This window comes from Staurois parvus, unplaced genomic scaffold (assembly GCF_062004578.1).
Source record: "Staurois parvus isolate SC_StPar_1 unplaced genomic scaffold, SC_StPar_1.0 ptg001322l, whole genome shotgun sequence".
Taxonomy (NCBI): Eukaryota; Metazoa; Chordata; class Amphibia; order Anura; family Ranidae; genus Staurois; species Staurois parvus.
The window spans coordinates 162,867-182,863 of NW_028319118.1; positions in this window are offsets into that span (position 1 = coordinate 162,867).

The following is a 19,997-nucleotide window of genomic DNA, read 5'->3' on the forward strand; positions in this document are numbered from 1 at the left end:
TGGGTGCTGCTTTGTGACCCCTGTGCCATGGGTGCTGCTTTGTGACCCCTGTGCCATGGGTGCTGCTCTATGACCCTGGTGCCATGGGTGCTGCTTTGTGACCCCTGTGCCACAGGTGCTGCTCTGTTTCGTAGGAGCAGAAGTATATAGAAATATTATATACAATCAATAAAAAGAAAAAAGAAGGTTGATTTGATTGAAAAGCATAAAGTCTGAAGACAATCTGTAACGGAACCGGAACCCAGACCGCACTTGGGTATATTCCGCTATACCACAGCTTCCCTGTCCGAACACCATCCACGGACCACACCCTTGAAATCCCTCAGGAAGCAGACAGCACCCAGCTCTTCTGAAAACAGGAAGCCAACTCTTTTATTTTTACACAAAACACAAGTTTTGATAATGGTCCATACATGTGATCCGGGAATAAATATAAATACTGATTAGAATTAGGATCCATCCAGCTCACCATTTTATAGGATCAATGTTCACTTTAAAGATACAATTTTGTGCCATGCCTCATCCTGAGGTGCAAATGTACGGACGCCCAGGGCGTAGCCTTTTGGACGCTATTCCGATATGCTCACCTAAATACAGCGCTGTTGTAGATGTCTCTATTGCTTCCCTTAAGATTTTGTAATGGTGCTGGGTGGCTTCGGTTCACACATGCGCGCCCGAGATCTTAGTGCATGCATAGTCGTACATCAGACGTCCGTACTCGGCCAATGACTTCACACATCGGCCGGCATGGAGGATATAAAAGAGGGTAGGAAAAAGAATATGTGTGGCGGAACAGTTCCACCTGGGCTCCCTCATGCGGAGCAATGAGTCTCAGCCAATGGTCCCCTTTTCCAGCAAGTCCTCCACCGCTCTGTCAAGGTGGGTATTAAAGCTCAAAGACAATCCTTCCCCGATATCTCAAATCATGAGTCGGAACTTCGTGTAGGGGGAATGAATGAATCTTTATTGAACACAGCTCAGTATATACAGCACATAAGACTGTCTGGTGGGGGTGGGGGTGAAGGGGGCAGGGATTACTGCCCCCTTCACCCCCACCCCCACCAGACAGTCTGGCACCTGGTTTTCCCCACCCACAACAAAACTCTACAGCAATCAGCACAGTATGAATTCTAGAGAAGTGAAAGACTACAAGTCCCCATTACCCTAAACAAACATGTAGAATGTCTGTCTACATAACAGCTGCCAAACATATACAGCTTTACAAAGGGGAGAATGGGAAGACCACTTACTGAGTAGAGAACAGGAAGACCTCTTAACAAGGAGAGAACGGGAAGACCACTTACCGAGGAGAGAACGGGAAGACCTCTTAACAAGGAGAGAACGGGAAGACCACTTACCGAGGGGAGATCTGGAAGACCGCTTACCGAGGGGAGAACGGGAAGACCACTTACCAAGGGGAGAACGGGAAGGCCGCTTACCGAGGGGAGAACGGGAAGAACACTTACCAAGGGGAGAACGGTAAGACCGCTTACCGAGGGGAGAACAGGAAGACCACTTACCGAGTGGAGAATGGGAAGACCACCTAACAAGGGGGGAATGAGAAGACCACTTAACAAGGGGAGATCGGAAAGACCACTTAACAAGAGGAGAACAGGAAGACCACTTACCGAGGGGAGAACGGGAAGACCACCTAACAAGGTGGGAATGAGAAGACCACTTAACAAGGGGAGATCGGAAAGACCACTTAACAAGAGGAGAACGGGAAGACCACTTACCGAGGGGAGAACGGGAAGACCCCTTACCAAGGGGAGAACGGAAAGACCACTTAACAAGGGGGGAACAAGAAGACCCCTTAACAAGGGGAGATCGGAAAGACCACTTAACAAGAGGAGATCGGGAAGACCGCTTACCGAGGGGAGAACGGGAAGACCGCTTACCGAGGGGAGAACGGGAAGACCGCTTACCGAGGGGAGAACGGGAAGCCCGCTTACTGAGGGGAGAACGGGAAGCCCGCTTACCGAGGGGAGAACGGGAAGACAGCTTACCGAGGGGAGAACGGGAAAACCGCTTACCGAGGGGAGAACGGGAAGACCCCTTACCAAGGGGAGAACGGGAAGACCGCTTACTGAGGAAAGAGCAGGAAGACCACTTAACAAGGGGAAAACGGGAAGACCTCTTACCGAGGGGAGAGCGGGAAGACCACTTACCAAGGGGAGAACGGGAAGACCACTTACCGAGGTGAGAACGGGAAGACCACCTAACAAGGGGGGAACGAGAAGACCACTTAACAAGGGGAGATCGGAAAGACCACTTAACGAGAGGAGAATGGGAAAACCGCTTACCGAGGGGAGAATGGGAAGACCGCTTACCGAGGGGAGAACAGAAAGACCGCTTACCGAGGGGAGATCGGGAAGACCGCTTACCGAGGGGAGAACGGGAAGACCGCTTACCGAGGGGAGAACGGGAAGACCGCTTACCGAGGGGAGAACGGGAAGACCGCTTACCGAGGGGAGAACGGGAAGACCCCTTACCGAGCGGAGAATGGAAAGACCGCTTTCAAAGGGGAGAATGGAAAGACCGCTTTCCAAGGGGAGAACGGGAAGACCACTTACCGAGGGGAGAACGGTAAAACCACCTAACAAGAGGGAAATGAGAAGACCACTTAACAAGGGGAGATCGGAAAGACCACTTAACAAGAGGAGAACGGGAAGACCGCTTACCAAGGGGAGAACGGGAAGACCGCTTACCGAGGGGAGAACGGGAAGACCGCTTACCGAGGGGAGATCGGGAAGACCGCTTACCGAGGGGAGAACGGGAAGACTTTTTACCGAGGGGGGAACGGGAAGACCGCTTACCGAGGGGAGAACGGGAAGAATGCTTACCGAGGGGAGTACGGGGAGACCACTTAACAAGGGGAGAACGGGAAGACCGCTTACCGAGGGGAGAACGGGAAGACCACTTACCAAGGGGAGAACAGGAAGACCGCTTACCGAGGGGAGAACGGGAAGACCACCTAACAAGGGGGGAATGAGAAGACCACTTAACAAGGGGAGATCGGAAAGACCACTTAACAAGAGGAGAACGGGAAGACCGCTTACCGAGGGGAGAACGGGAAGACCGCTTACCGAGGGGAGAACGGGAAGACCGCTTACCGAGGGGAGAACGGGAAGACCGCTTACCGAGGGGAGAACGGGAAGACCCCTTACCGAGGGGAGAATGGAAAGAACGCTTTCAAAGGGGAGAATGGAAAGACCGCTTTCCAAGGGGAGAACGGGAAGACTCCTTACCAAGGGGAGAACGGAAAGACCACTTAACAAGGGGAGAACGGGAAGACCGCTTTCCAAGGGGAGAACGGGAAGACTCCTTACCGAGGGGAGAACGGAAAGACCACTTAACAAGGGGAGAACGGGAAGACCGCTTACCGAGGGGAGACCAGGAAGACCGCTTACCGAGGGGAGACCGGGAAGACCGCTTACCGAGGGGAGAACGGGAAGACCCCTTACCGAGGGGAGAACGGGAAGACCGCTTACCGAGGGGAGAACGGGAAGACCGCTTACCGAGGGGAGAACGGGAAGACCACTTAACAAGAGGAGAACGGGAAGACCGCTTACCGAGGGGAGAGCGGGAAGACCACTTACCGAGGGGAGAACGGGAAGACCGCTTACCGAGGGGAGATCGGGAAGACCGATTACCGAGGGGAGAACGGGAAGACCGCTTACCGAGGGGAGATCGGGAAGACCGATTACCGAGGGGAGATCGGGAAGACCGATTACCGAGGGGAAAACGGGAAGACCGCTTACCGAGGAGAGAACGGGAAGACCGCTTACCGAGGGGAGAACGGGAAGACCGCTTACCGAGGGGAGAACGGGAAGACCGCTTACCGAGGGGAGATTGGGAAGACCGCTTACCGAGGGGAGAACGGGAAGACCCCTTACCGAGGGGAGAATGGAAAGAACGCTTTCAAAGGGGAGAATGGAAAGACCGCTTTCCAAGGGGAGAACGGGAAGACCACTTAACAAGGGGAGAATGAAGAGACCACTTAACAAGGGGAGAATACCGGAACAGAAAGGGCATGTTATCACAAAGGGACGGTTCGTCACAATATGGCCTCTTGGCTGAAGATACGTTCATATGTGCGTTTTCTCAAACTGTTTTGGATCATATTGAGGTAAAATGGAGGCTCAATGTTAAAGGTCTGTTTTAAGTACATGGTGATTGTATAGTTACTTTATCTAGGTGATCTTTCATGTATAATTATTGAAGTATTTGTTTGGTTTTTCAGCTGATATCCTTTGAATCAATGGCTATCTCTGACATCTAGTGGCTGAATCTGAAATTGACAACCAGAAAAAAACTTTTTTTTTCTTTCTACCATACACTGGCCATACATTATACAATTTTCTTGAGAATTTTTCTTTAGATTTACTGCAAATCATATAATATGAGGTCAAACCTAAACAGCACTTTAAATTGTTTCCAATTAGGCAGGCCCTTGCACTACGTAATTGAAGGCAAATCTAAAGGAAATTGGGCAGAAACTGGACAGAAAATTGTATAGTGTATGGTCAGCCTAAGTCAGTGTAAGTAACAGGCATAGTTGTTACAAACATACAGTGAAGCAAATGCGTATTTGATCCCCTGCTGATTTTGACTGTTGAGTGACAATGACAATGACCCAAAACACAGGGCCAAGGCAACAAAGGAGCGGCTGAAGAAGAAGCACCTTAAGGTCCTGGAGTGGCCTAGCCAGTCTCCAGACCTTAATCCGATGGAAAATCTGTGGAGGGAGCTGAAAGTTCAAGTTGCCAAACGTCAGCCACCAAACCTTAACGACTTGGAGAGAATTTGCCAAGAGGAGTGGGCCAAAATCCCTCTTGAGATGTGTGCGAACCTGGGGGCCAACTCCAGGAAACGTCTGACCTCTGATTGCCAACAAGGGATTTGCCACCAAGTACTAAGTCATGTTTTGTGAAGGGGATCAAATCCGTATTTCCCTCATGAACATGCAGATCAGTCATCATTTGTTAGACGCATTTCTGCTGAATTTGTTGTTGTATTCTGTCTCTCAGTGTTACAATACACCGAACATTCAAATTTTAGACCGATCATTTCTTTGTGAGGGGCGAACATTCAACATCAGCCGGGGAGCAAATACGCATTTCCTTCACTGTATCGGTTTCCGCTTTTACCCTTTCTTTTCATGGTTACAATCTACTTATGCACATTTATATTGTATCTAGATGGATATTCGACCTCTGTTATGTCCTCTACAATTGCCGTGTGGGCCAAGTTGACTTTTAATTGCTTACTATGGTACGCTTCAATAGCTTTGTGAGCTTGACGCCGAAGGTGAGCGGGGAATCCTTTATAGTTCTGAACCGTATAACAATTGTACTAAAAATGATCGACCTGTGTTGGAATTCTATTCTGATTTATATTTTTTAATATATTGTAGACTGTAGTGCGGGTTGAAATACTTCTTCCCCTGAGGAAGCCCTTGCTGGGCAAAACATGTAGGGAAGTTATACTTCTCCAAACCGTAGTAACACAGCCAAGTTTGCATCATTATCTTAACAGTATTGCACCAATTTATATTTTAACAGTGACCAATAAAAGTTGTAAAAATCTTTTTAATAAATGTTATTTTTTGTGTTTTTGCACCTTAAAAATCCCACAATTCTTTAGTCCTATATTCTAAAATTATAGGGATGTGGCGCTATGTGCCTATTTGGTCACCTGCTCACCATTTTTCTTTACTATAGTAAATTGTATGCCCCCATTCCAGCGTATGATGAAGAAGTGCTGGAAGGCTTTCTGGAAGATCTGCCTATCCCTACCTTGGAGGCGGCTGTGGCCATACTCCTGGATGGGGCACTATATGCCCCGATTCCGACGTATGATGATGAAGCGCTGGAAGGCTTTCTGGAAGATCTGCCTATCCCTACCTTGGAGGCGGCTGTGGCCATACTCCTGGATGGGGCACTATATGCCCCGATTCCGACGTATGATGATGAAGCGCTGGAAGGCTTTCTGGAAGATCTGCCTATCCCTACCTTGGAGGCGGCTGTGGCCTTACTCCTGGATGGGGCACTATATGCCCCGATTCCGATGTATGATGATGAAGCGCTGGAAGGCTTTCTGGAAGACCTACCTATCCCTACCTTGGAGGCAGCTGGGCCAAACTCCTGGATGGGGCACTATATGCCCCGATTCCGACGTATGATGATGAAGCGCTGGAAGGCTTTCTGGAAGACCTGCCTATCCCTACCTTGGAGGCGGCTGTGGCCATACTCCTGGATGGGGCACTATATGTCTCGATTCCGACGTATGATGATGAAGCGCTGGAAGGCTTTCTGGAAGATCTGCCTATCCCTACCTTGGAGGCGGCTGTGGCCATACTCCTGGATGGGGCACTATATGCCCCGATTCCGACGTATGATGATGAAGCGCTGGAAGGCTTTCTGGAAGATCTGCCTATCCCTACCTTGGAGGCGGCTGTGGCCTTACTCCTGGATGGGGCACTATATGCCCCGATTCCGATGTATGATGATGAAGCGCTGGAAGGCTTTCTGGAAGACCTGCCTATCCCTACCTTGGAGGCAGCTGGGCCAAACTCCTGGATGGGGCACTATATGCCCCGATTCCGACGTATGATGATGAAGCGCTGGAAGGCTTTCTGGAAGACCTGCCTATCCCTACCTTGGAGGCGGCTGTGGCCATACTCCTGGATGGGGCACTATATGTCTCGATTCCGACGTATGATGATGAAGCGCTGGAAGGCTTTCTGGAAGATCTGCCTATCCCTACCTTGGAGGCGGCTGCGGCCATACTCCTGGATGGGGCACTATATGCCCCGATTCCGACGTATGATGATGAAGCGCTGGAAGGCTTTCTGGAAGACCTGCCTATCCCTACCTTGGAGGTGGCTGCGGCCAAACTCCTGGATGGGGCACTATATGCCCCGATTCCGACGTATGTTGATGAAGCGCTGGAAGGCTTTCTGGAAGACCTGCCTATCCCTACCTTGGAGGTGGCTGCGGCCAAACTCCTGGATGGGGCACTATATGCCCCGATTCCGACGTATGTTGATGAAGCGCTGGAAGGCTTTCTGGAAGACCTGCCTATCCCTACCTTGAAGGTGGCTGCGGCCAAACTCCTGGATGGGAACATTACAGTGGAAGAAAATGAAATGATTATCTGTTCCTTCCCACCTCACGAATTGCCTGGCCCAGACAGGTTTTCGGCTGAATGGTACAGGCATTATATCGGGCATTTAGGACCTAGGCTACACTCTGTGTACCATTACTGTCTGGATAACTCTGTTTTGCCCACCTCTATGTCTGAAGCTCATGTTGTTCTATTACCCAAATCGGGTAAAGACCCTATGGAATGCTCCTCTTACAGGCCAATTGCTCTACTTAACCTGGATCTTAAAATATTGACCAAGATATTAGCCAGAAGACTTTACGGGTCATCACTGATTTAGTGGATATCGATCAAACAGGGTTTATTCCCATTAAATCCATGGATACTAATCTGAGAAGGTTGTTCACATATTTGCAGATTGACCATGCTAATCATGGTACACAGGTGGTGGTGTCATTAGACATGGAAAAGGCCTTTGACTCTGTGGATTGGCAGTATATGATCTCTGTTCTGCGCCATATGGGTTTTGGGCCTAAATTCCTCATATGGATTTCTCTGTTATTCAGTCATCCCATGGCAGCACAAGACTGGTAATTATTGTTAATATTATACAGTATTTATATAGCGGCAGAAGGTTTGCTCAGCGCTGTACATTATAGTGGGGGACAGAACATGAGACAATACAGTAACAAAACACGAGGGGTTCAAGGGCCCTGCTCTTTCGAGCTTACAATCTAGGAGGGAGGGGATAGAGGTACAGGAGGAAGTGGCTGTGGGGGATGTAGTGGTAGGAGGAGTGGAGGAAGTCGCCTGTTAGGTGAGGGTGGGGTAGGCTTACCTAAAGGTGAGGAGGGTAGGTGACAGTCTGATGGATTGGGGTAGTGAGTTCCAGAGAATGGGGGAAGTCCTAGAGAAGTCCTGCAGTCGGGCGTGGGAGGTGGAGACCAGGGAGCTAGAAAGTAGGAGGTCTTGTGAGGAGTGAAGATTACGAGTTAAGTGGTATTTGGGTATCAGGTCGGTGAGGTAGTTTGGGGCAGCGTTATGGATGGCTTTGTATGTCAGTGTTAGTAGTTTGAATTTGATGCGTTGGGCAATCGGAAGCCAGTGGAGGGAATGACAGAGGGGGGTGGAGGACACTGAGTGGAGGCCAGTGGAGGGAATGACAGAGGGGGGTGGCAGAAGCGGAGCGGTTGGTAAGGTGGATGAGTCTGGCCGCTGAGTTCAGGATAGACTGAAGCGGGGATAGTCTGTGATGAGGTAGGTCGGTGACAAGGGAGTTGCAGTAGTCCAGACGTGAGATAATAAGGGAGTGAACGAGTAGTTTAGTAGTGTCTGGGGTTAGGAACGAACGTATTTTGGAGATGTTGCGGAGGTGGAGCCTGCATGAGTTTGCCAACGATTGGACATGGGGTTGGAAGGACAGGTTTGAGTCTAGAGTGACACCTAGGACTTTGGCTTGTGGGGTGGGACTGATGGTGGCGTTGATGGTCGTGATGGAGAGGGTGGGGGGGGGGAAACTAGAAGCTCGGTTTTGGAAAGGCTTAATTTGAGGAAATGAAGTGACATCCAGTCTGATATGTCGTTCAGTAGGTGGGTGATTCGGGCGGAGACTGAAGGGGTGATGCAAGGGGTGGAGAGGTAAATTTGCGTGTCATCGGCATAGAGGTGATAGTTGAAGCCGTGGGAGTGTATCAGTTTGCCAAGGGAAGAGGTGTAGATGGAGAAGAGGAGGGGCCCGAGGACAGAGCCTTGGGAGATCCCAACAGAGAGGGGGAGGTGGTAGTGTTATAGGTGACGCTGAAGGAGCGTTGGGATAGATAGGAGGAGAGCCAGGAGAGAGCGGAGTCTCTGATGCCGAGGGAGTGTCATTTATTAAGGAGGAGGGGGTGGTCAACTGTGTCGAAGGCCGCGGCAAGGTCAAGGAGTAGGAGGACTGAGTAGTGGCCATTAGCTTTGGTGGTTAGCAGGTCATTAGTGATTTTGAGTAGGGTGGTTTCGGTGGAGTGTGGGGGATGGAAGCTGGACTGTAGGGGATTGAGGAGGTTGTTGTCAGTGAGGTGGGAGCTCAGGCGATTGTAGACTAAGTGCTCAAGGAGCTTGGATGTAAATGGCAGCAGGGAGATGGGTCTAAGGTTGTTCAGGTAGGTGGGGTCCAGGGAGGGTTTTTTGAGTATGGGGGTGATGTGTGCGTGCTTTAGGGGGGAGGGGCATGCGCCAGTAGAGAGGGAGAGATTAAAGATGTGAGTGAGGGAGAGTAGGATGGAGGAGGAAGGTGACCGGAGGAGTTTTGTGGGGATAGGGTCAAGAGGGCAAGTGGTGAGGTGAGCTACTGAGAATACCTTAGTGACCACCTCAGTGGTAGCAAGGCTAAAGGAGCGGAGTGTTGGGGAGGTTATAGTGTGCGGGATGTTAGGTGTGGTAGGGACTGTCACCTACCCTCCTCACCTTTAGGCGCACCCTAAAAACCCATCTCTTCAGGGAAGCCTACCCCACCCTCACCTAACAGCCGATCTCCTCCACTCCTCTTACCACTCCATCCCCCACAGCCACTTTCTCCTGTACCACTATCCCCTCCCTCCTAGATTGTAAGCTCCCAGGATCAGGGCCCTCGAACCCCTCGTGTATTGTATTGTACTGTCTTGTCTCATGTTCTGTCCCCCTTGCTATTGTACAGCGCTGAGCAAACCCTTCAGCGCTATATAAATACTGTATAATAATAATAATGTCGCCTGCTACTATGTTTGATCCTTGGTATCTGTTGGAAAATAGATCATATACATAAATTGTCTCATATTACCTCGCCTGTGGTTTTCTGGGTATGTTGCATGTGAAGTATCTATTTTGTATGGTTGGGGCACCTGCACTTTGACTCTGTTTTAATGAAGGCATTGCACTGTTGTTGGGAAGGGGGACGGGGGGGATACGTTTGTAACTTTGTTGTTTTATTTTGTTCTTACTGGCTCAGCTGGTTACTGTATTTTTATACTTGTTAACTTAAAATTAATAAAAAGAATTAAAAAAAAAAAGAAATATCTTGTTACTCTTGCTTTTTTGATGCCCCAAATGAAGTTGTCTATGGACTTTTGAAGAGTTCTCAGGTAGTTTGGAAGGAAAACTATTGATCATAATAAATACAGAATATGTGGTAGAATAAATATTTGTTTAGGGCTCTTTACCTATGTCACGGACTGCCAGGGTGTTATGATCCACCAGGTGGTGCCTCAGGCTGCCAACTGACAGACCTACCCAGAGCGTGGGGTCTAAGCCCGGGCTGTGCTTTCACCAGGGCCCCTGATGGTGGGGATGGACTTGAAACAGTCCCGGGCCAGGTCACGACCTCTGAGCAGGCCCACCAGTGGCTGAGGAGACCTCCGGGGATGTATGCAGGTACCGGGAGAGCCAGATGTGAAGAGGATGGCGGCCCCAGCAGGGTGGTAACGGATCGTGGTCCCGTGGGGGTAAGCGGGGTACAGAATCGGCGGGCAAAGAGTAGTCGGGTCACACGCAGGATCAGCAGGGTAAGTCAGTCCGTAGAATGGTCAGGGCAATCCGGGTCAATCACAGGGGCAGGCAGAGTAGTCAGGGCAATCCGGGTCAATCACAGGGGCAGGCAGCGTAGTCAGGGTCAATCAGGGTCACTAGACGGGTGCAGGAACTCAGAATCACAGATAGACCTTGCGGCAATCTGTGACAGTGCAGGGCATCTTTAAATAGTGCGCCCTTCACTGTCATTGGCCGGCTAGGACACGCCCCCGGCTGTCATTGGACGCCTGAGGCGCGCCCGCGGCTCCTACTGCGCATGCGCGGCGTCCTGTCAGCCGCGGCTCGCCGGGACCTAGTGCCTGTGTCCCGGCATGATCTGCCGCCAGTGCGCATGTGCGGGGGAAGGCGCCGCGATCCCGGATTCCGGAGCCGCGATCCCTGACATTGCCCCCCCCAATGGGCACCCTCCGGGAGCCCCACTGATCTCTCCACCGCGGGTGACTACGAAAAAACTCCCGGATGAGCCTGGGTGCGTGAACGTTCTGGGTGGGTTCCCATGAGTTCTCCTCAGGGCCATAACCCTTCCATTTTATCAGGAACTGTGTCTGGCCCCCCCTCTTTCGGCAACTGAGGATAGTCTCTACTTCATATTCCTCCTGGTCACCTATGGTGACTGCCTCGGGAGGTCTGGATTTACGGTCCAGGAAGGGATCCGGTCTGGATGGCTTCAGGAGAGACACATGGAACACAGGATGTATCTTGAAGGTTCGCGAAAGCTCGAGTTCATAGGCCACCTCGTTGACTACTCGTTTTACCGGAAATGGGCCAATGTACTTGGGTCCCAGCTTCCTTGAAGGACACAGCATCTTCAAGTTGGTCGTTGCCAGCCAAACCTGATCCCCTGGTTGAAGCAGTAACTCTCCTCTTCTTTTCCTGTCGAACGCCCTTTTACTGTCCTCTTGGGCTTTAGCGATGGCTTCCTGAATCGTTTTGTTATTGACAGAAAAGAAGTTCAAGATGTCTTGAGATGCCGGTACCGGATTTTCAGGCATCAGATCAGGGAGGAATGTGGGATGATACCCGTAATTGGAAAAGAATGGGGATTGACCCGTAGCTGAGTGATTCGAGTTGTTGTACGAGAATTCTGCGGAAGGCAACAACGTCAGCCAGTCATCCTGAAGGTAGGATGTGTAGCATCGTAAGTACTGTTCCAGCGTTTGGTTGGTCCTCTCGGTTTGGCCGTTGGTCTGTGGATGGTAGGCGGATGAAAGTGACAGCTTGATTCCCAGCGCTTTACACAAGGCGTTCCAGAACCTGGAGGTGAATTGGACTCCCCGATCTGACACTATATCTTCGGGAACCCCATGAAGTCTCACTACTTCCTTAATGAAGATCCGTGCCGTTTCTGGTGCCGATGGGGTCTTCTCCAGGGGTACGAAATGTGCCATCTTTGAGAAGCGGTCGACGATCACCATTATTGCTGTGTAGCCTTGGGATGGTGGGAGTTCGACCACAAAATCCATGGCTATCATCTGCCAGGCCCGTTTGGGTATAGGTAATGGACGTAACAATCCCCATGCCCTGCTCCTGGAGGGCTTGTTCCTTTGACAGGTGGGACAGGTCTGGACGTAACGCTCACAATCCTTGATCATATCCGGCCACCAGAACAAGCGCCGTAGTAGTTCCAGAGTTTTCGTAACCCCGAAGTGACCCGCCATTGGATGGTCGTGGCAGTGCCCTAGGACCAAGGTTCGCACTTCTTCTGGGACCATGATCCGGTCTTCCTTCCAAAACAGCCCACCGTGGTTCTGGAGGGGTGACCCAGACGGAACTGGTAGTCCTACAGAAGCATCGAGAAGTCGGGAGCGAAGTTCCGTTTGTAGAGCGAGGAAGCTTCCGGAAGGTAGGATGGTGTCTGGTACCACTGCGTCGTCGGGGTCCTCAAACATGTGGGACAGAGCGTCTGGTTTTGTATTCTTAGTACTGGGTCGGTACGTTATATGGAATATAAATTGAGAAAAGAAAAGAGCCCATCTCGCCTGGCGAGGTCTCAGTCGTTTTGCCATTCTTAAATATTCCAGGTTTTTGTGATCTGTGAATATTAGGATTGGGTGTGTGGCTCCTTCCAGTAAATACCTCCATTCTTCTAGAGTGGATTTAATGGCCAGGAGCTCCCGATCTCCAATGTCATAGTTACGTTCCGCCGGTGTCAACTTCCTGGAGAAGAACTTCCTGGAGACTCTCTGCCAAAGGAACAAACCTTCAAGGAGCAAGGCTTGGGGACTGCTGCAACCTCTGCCGATCCCCGAACGACCATGGCAGAGGATCGCAATGAACTTTATAGTCGAGCTCCCTCCGTCCCAAGGCCACACCGCCATCCTCGTGGTCATCGATCGACTATCTAAGATGGCCCACTTCTTGCCATTGAAGAATACCCCGTCAGCATCCGAAACTGCACGAGTTTTTATCCAGGAAGTTGTAAGACTACATGGAGTCCCAGAAGACATTGTATCCGACCGAGGGGTACAATTTACGTCTAAATTTTGGAGAGCCCTATGCAAGGCATTGGATATCAAGTTATCCCTCTCCTCCGCATTCCACCCGCAGACCAACGGACAAACAGAGAGGACTAACCAGACCCTGGAGCAATACCTGCGTTGTTACACATCCTTCTTACAGGATAACTGGCTATCGCTCTTACCTCTGGCAGAATTTGCCTATAATAACACTAACTATTCAGCAACGGGGCAATCCCCGTTTTTTTCGAACTACGGATTTCATCCTGTCTTTCTCCCTGATCTGGTCTCGGAATGCCCAGTTCCAGCAACACAAGACGCACTTGCATTTTTCTCCTCCAACAACAAACTACTGCAGGAGGCCATCGCGAGGGCCCAGGAGGATAACAAGAAGGCGTTTGATAAGAAACGAAGGGGAGACCTGGTGCTGCAGCCTGGGGATAAGGTCTGGTTGGCAACGACAAATTTGAAAATGTTGTGTCCGTCAAGAAAATTGCGACCAAAGTTTGTAGGCCCTTTCTGTGTGAAGCGAATGATCAACGAAGTGGCATATGAGCTCATCCTCCCTGAGACGTTCAAGATCCACCCAGTGTTCCACGTATCCCTGCTGAAACCAGTTGTCCCTGACCCTTTTCCAGATCGAGAGTCCAGACCTCTGGAGGCCATAACTATCGAAGAGCAAGAGGAATTTGAGGTAGAAGCAATCCTGAAGTGCCGAAGGAGGGGGGGTCAGACCCAGTTCCTAATTAAATGGAAGGGTTATGGTCCGGAGGACAACTCCTGGGAACCTACCCAACATGTCCATGCACCTAGGCTTGTCCGGGAGTTTCTTCGTGATCACCTGTGGTGGAGAGATTGGGTGGGCACCCGGAGGTTGCCCGTAGGGGGGGGCAATGTCAGGGATCCCTGTGGCGCTGGTCCCGGCGCAGGCGCAGTGCGCCGCTCTCTGCAGGGACGCGGGCACCAGTTCCTGGCCGACCGCGGCATTCAGGCTTGCGCATACGCAGTAGGAACCGCGGTCGCACCAATGGCAGCGCAGGGCGCGATATTTAAACGGCCCTGAGCTGTCATTCAGTGCCTTCTGGTCTCTTCTGCATACCTGTATCTGTGATCCTGTTTCCTGTAAGTTGCTGACCCGGATTGGACCTGACCCTTGCAGTATTCTCCCACTCTGACCCCTGGCTTGCCTGACCTCTCTCCTGGATGCCCCTTACTAGATCTGACCTCCTGTTGCTGACCTGGCGTGTGACCCGACTATTCTCTGCCCCCTGCTTTGTACCGCACCGATCCCACTGTTACCGACCCGGCTTGTCTGACCTTGCACCTGCTCTTCTATCCATCCATCCCACCGGGGTCTCCCGACCTCCTCACATCAGGCTCTTCCCCGTGGGAGCCCCTGGCGAATACCCCTACCACTGACAGGCGTACTCAGGAGCCACGACCTGGTCTCCGGGTACTCCAAGTCCATCCCCACCATCAGGGGCTCTGGTGAACAAGTACCCTGGGGCTTAGACTCCGTGCCCTGGGAGCGCCTAATCAGTGGAGCGCTAGTGGTCTCGCAGGAAGGGGTTATAAGTGCCTGGTGGGCAGGAAGGGGGTATAAGCGCCCAGGAGGAAGGAAGGGAGTATAAGTGCCCGGGAGGCAGGAAGGGGTAAAAGTGCCCGGTGGGCAGGAAGGGGGTATTAGTGCCCGGGAGGCAGGAAGGGGGTAGAAGTGCTCGGTAGGCGAGGGGTTAAGGTGAATCCTTTCTAATGTGTTAGTATACGATGCATCCTCACACATTATGACATTACCTTGCAGAGGAAAACATCTAAACTAAAGAGGAAGTTCCACTTTATGTCCTCCCCCCCTCCTCTTCTTCTTTTGGAACTTTTTTTGGGGGGGCCAAGATGTTTCCAAACCAGGTACCCACATCAGGTTAGATTGCCACTGTGATTCCACCGGAAGTTCTCCCCTCCACCCATGCACAGTGGAAAGCTGGCTGTGAAGCCACAAGGAGTCATAGTTGGTTTCCCACAGTTATCATGCTAGGGACCTGGACCATTGAAGAACCAGTCCGGGGGAGGAGAGCACTGGATCCCTGGCACTGTAGCTGCTGACTGTTAATTTTTTTAAAACAGGGTAAAGTACATCTTTAAAGCGGAGCTCCATCCAAAATGGAAGTTCCGTTTTAAGGACTGGTCCCCCGCTCCCCATTAAAGATTGGCACTTTTGGGGAGCAGGGGGGAGCAGGTACCCAAAATTGACAGGTACCCGCTCCCAATTCTGTTGCCTAGGCCAGGGGTCTCCAAACTTCCTAAGCAAAGGGCCAGTTCTTTAGATGTTAGGAGGGCCGGACTGTGACCATTGGGAGTAGAAAATGTCTTGGTGTCAATGAACATAAACAATGCCTCATCATTTGTTTGAATGGAAGGAATTCCCGTTGTTTGTATCAATTGGAAGAATAGTGCCCCATCGATGGTCTCAGTGGGAGGAATGGTGCCAATTCAAAGGCATCAGTTGGTGGAATAGTGCTCCAAGGGCCAGATAAAAGGTAAGCCAAGGGCCACAGTTTGGAGACCACTGGCCTAGGTGATCAGAAGTGAAGTTGTCCTCCTCCCCCTCCTCGTAGTCTTCTGGGACACATGACAGGTCTCAGAAGACTATGGGACCATTCAGAAAGTGCAGTGGTACTAACATATGCCCAGTGGGCACCCGGCTGTGAAGTCGCAAGCTGTCACAACCGGGTGCCCACACTGAAGATGCCAGGGCCAGGAACACCGGGAGGCCGGTGAAATGGGTTGTGGTGAGATCACTGCGGGATCAAAAGACAGGTGAGTGGCTGTTTTCTAACCACTTCCCATCTGGCTGCTGTATATAAATGGCCGGACGGTGGCAGTGCAGGGGTGGGTTGCCATTCATAAACGGCGCCCGCCATTTTGGATTGTGTGCGCTCCCTGGGAGCGCGCAGCACCGCAGTGTGGTGCCCACTGTGTCCGGAAGACACAGCGGAACACCGATCACTGTATGGGACCTGTGTGTGAGGTCCCGATCATGTGATCACTGATTGGCCAATCAGTGATCTCATGAATAGTTGTAAGCAAGAAATCACTTCTGACATCATTGCTTACTATGTGTGAAATCTGTGAATGATCAAAGAGGTCACATGGTACAGAGCCATTCACAACAGCCTTGTACCATGTGACAAGCTGTGACCAATCACAGCTCACACAGTATTTCTCAAAGGCTTCAAGAATGCAGCCAGAGAGAAGGAGAAATGATTGATTTACAGCCTTTATGGGTATAAAAACAATCAGTGTAAAAAAAAAAAAAATTCATCACCCCCCACAAGTAGTACAGTGTCACCATGAGAAAAAACTCTATTTTCAAAAATTGGACTTCTTCATTTATATATAAAAAAAAATCCCAGTGGGGAATAAATACCACGAAAATGAAGCTTTATCTGTCTCAAAACAATGCTAAAAAAATGTTATATGGGTACAGTGTTGCATGACCGCGCAATTGTCATTCAAAATGTGATAGCGCTGAAAGCTGAAAATTGGCCTGGACTGGAAGGGGGGGGGAGTGTCCAGACTGGAAGGGGGGGGGGGAGTGTCCAGACTGGAAGTGGGTGAAAGTGTCCGGACTGGAAGGGGGGGGAAGTGTCCGGACTGGAAGTGGGTGAAAGTGTCTGGACTGGAAGGGGGTGAAAGTGTCCGGACAGGAAGGGGGGGAAAGTGTCCGGACAGGAAGGGGGGGAAAGTGTCCGGACTGGAAGTGGGTGAAAGTGTCTGGACTGGAAGGGGGTGAAAGTGTCCGGACAGGAAGGGGGGGAAAGTGTCCGGACAGGAAGGGGGGGAAAGTGTCCGGACTGGAAAGGGGGGAAAGTGTCCGGACTGGAGGGGGGTGAAAGTGTCCGAGGAAGACATACTATAGAGGAAGATATACTATAGAGGAAGACATACTATAGAGGAAGATATACTATAGAGGAAGATATGCTATAGAGGAAGACATACTATAGAGGAAGACATACTGTAGAGGAAGACATACTATAGAGGAAGACATACTATAGAGGAAGATATACTATAGAGGAAGATATACTATAGAGGAAGATCTACTATAGAGGAAGACATGCTATAGAGGAAGATATACTATAGAGGAAGACATGCTATAGAGGAAGACATACTATAGAGGAATATATACTATAGAGGAAGATATACTATAGAGGAAGATATACTATAGAGGAAGACATGCTATAGAGGAAGGGTTACTATAGAGGAAGATATACTATAGAGGAAGATATACTATAGAGGAAGATATACTATAGAGGAAGACATGCTATAGAGGAAGGGTTACTATAGAGGAAGATATACTATAGAGGAAGACATGCTATAGAGGAAGATATACTATAGAGGAAGATATACTATAGAGGAAGACATACTATAGAGGAAGACATACTATAGAGGAAGACATACTATAGAGGAAGATATACTATAGAGGAAGATATACTATAGAGGAAGACATGCTATAGAGGAAGATATACTATAGAGGAAGATATACTATAGAGGAAGACATACTATAGAGGAAGACATACTATAGAGGAAGACATACTATAGAGGAAGACATGCTATAGAGGAAGACATGCTATAGAGGAAGGGTTACTATAGAGGAAGATATACTATAGAGGAAGACATACTATAGAGGAAGATATACTATAGAGGAAGATATACTATAGAGGAAGACATGCTATAGAGGAAGACATACTATAGAGGAAGACATACTATAGAGGAAGACATACTATAGAGGAAGACATGCTATAGAGGAAGACATGCTATAGAGGAAGATATACTATAGAGGAAGACATACTATAGAGGAAGACATGCTATAGAGGATGACATACTATAGAGGAAGACATGCTATAGAGGAAGACATGCTATAGAGGAAGACATACTATAGAGGAAGACATACTATAGAGGAAGACATACTATAGAGGAAGATATACTATAGAGGAAGACATACTATAGAGGAAGACATACTATAGAGGAAGATATACTATAGAGGAAGACATACTATAGAGGAAGACATACTATAGAGCAGTGGTTCTCAACCTTCCTAATGCTGTGACCCTTTAATACAGTTCCTCATGTTGTGGTGACCCCCAACCATAAAATTATTTACCCAGTAATTATAATTCATGAGTGTCGTTTTTAACGCAGTAGCTGCTTTTAACGCAGTAGCTGCTTTTAACGCATCGGAAATATGTTTTCTGATGGTCTTAGGCGACCCCTGTGAAAGGGTCGTTCGACCCCCAAAGGGGTCGCGACCCACAGGTTGAGAACCACTGCTATAGAGGAAGATATACTATAGAGGAAGACATACTATAGAGGAAGACATACTATAGAGGAAGACATACTATAGAGGAAGACATGCTATAGAGGAAGACATGCTATAGAGGAAGATATACTATAGAGGAAGACATGCTATAGAGGAAGACATACTATAGAGGAAGACATACTATAGAGGAAGATATACTATAGAGGAAGACATACTATAGAGGAAGACATACTATAGAGGAAGACATACTATAGAGGAAGACATACTATAGAGGAAGATATACTATAGAGGAAGACATACTATAGAGGAAGACATACTATAGAGGAAGACATACTATAGAGGAAGACATACTATAGAGGAAGACATACTATAGAGGAAGACATACTATAGAGGAAGATATACTATAGAGGAAGATATACTATAGAGCAGTGGTTCTCAACCTTTCTAATGCCACGACCCCTTAATACAGTTCCTCATGTTGTGGTGACCCCCAACCATAAAATTATTTTCGTTGCTACTTCATAACTGTAATTTTGCAGTGGGAGGAATAGTGTCCCATCGCTGGTATCAGTGGGAGGAATAATGTCCCATCGTTGGTGTCAGTGGGAGGAATAGTGCCCCATCATTGGTATCAGTGGGAGGAATAGTGCCCCATCATTGGTATCAGTGGGAGGAATAGTGCCCCATCATTGGTGTCAGTGGGACGAATAGTGCCTTATCATTGGTGTCAGTGGGAGGAATAGTGCCCCATCATTGGTATCAGTGGGAGGAATAGTGCCTCATCATTGGTGTCAGTGGGAGGAATAGTGCCTATCATTGGTGTCAGTGGGAGGAATAGTGCCCCATCATTGGTGTCAGTGGGAGGAATAGTGCCCCATCATTGGTATCAGTGGGAGGAATAGTGCCCCGTCATTGGCATTAGTGGGAGGAATAGTGTCCCATCATTGGTGTCAGTGGGAGGAATAGTGCCCCATCATTGGTATCAGTGGGAGGAATAGTGCCCCATCATTGGCATTAGTGGGAGGAATAGTGTCCCATCATTGGTGTCAGTGGGAGGAATAGTGCCCCATCATTGGTATCAGTGGGAGGAATAGTGCCCCATCATTGGTATCAGTGGGAGGAATAGTGCCTCATCATTGGTGTCAGTGGGAGGAATAGTGCCTATCATTGGTGTCAGTGGGAGGAATAGTGCCCCATCATTGGTGTCAGTGGGAGGAATAGTGCCCCATCATTGGTATCAGTGGGAGGAATAGTGCCCCGTCATTGGCATTAGTGGGAGGAATAGTGTCCCATCATTGGTGTCAGTGGGAGGAATAGTGCCCCATCATTGGTGTCAGTGGGAGGAATAGTGCCCCATCATTGGTGTCAGTGGGAGGAATAGTGCCCCATCATTGGTGTCAGTGGGAGGAATAGTGCCCTATGATTGGTATCAGTGGGAGGAATAGTGCCCCATCATTGGTGTCAGTGGGAGGAATAGTGCCCCATCATTGGTATCAGTGGGAGGAATAGTGCCCCATCATTGGTGTCAGTGGGAGGAATAGTGCCCCATCATTGTTGTCAGTGGGAGGAATAGTGCT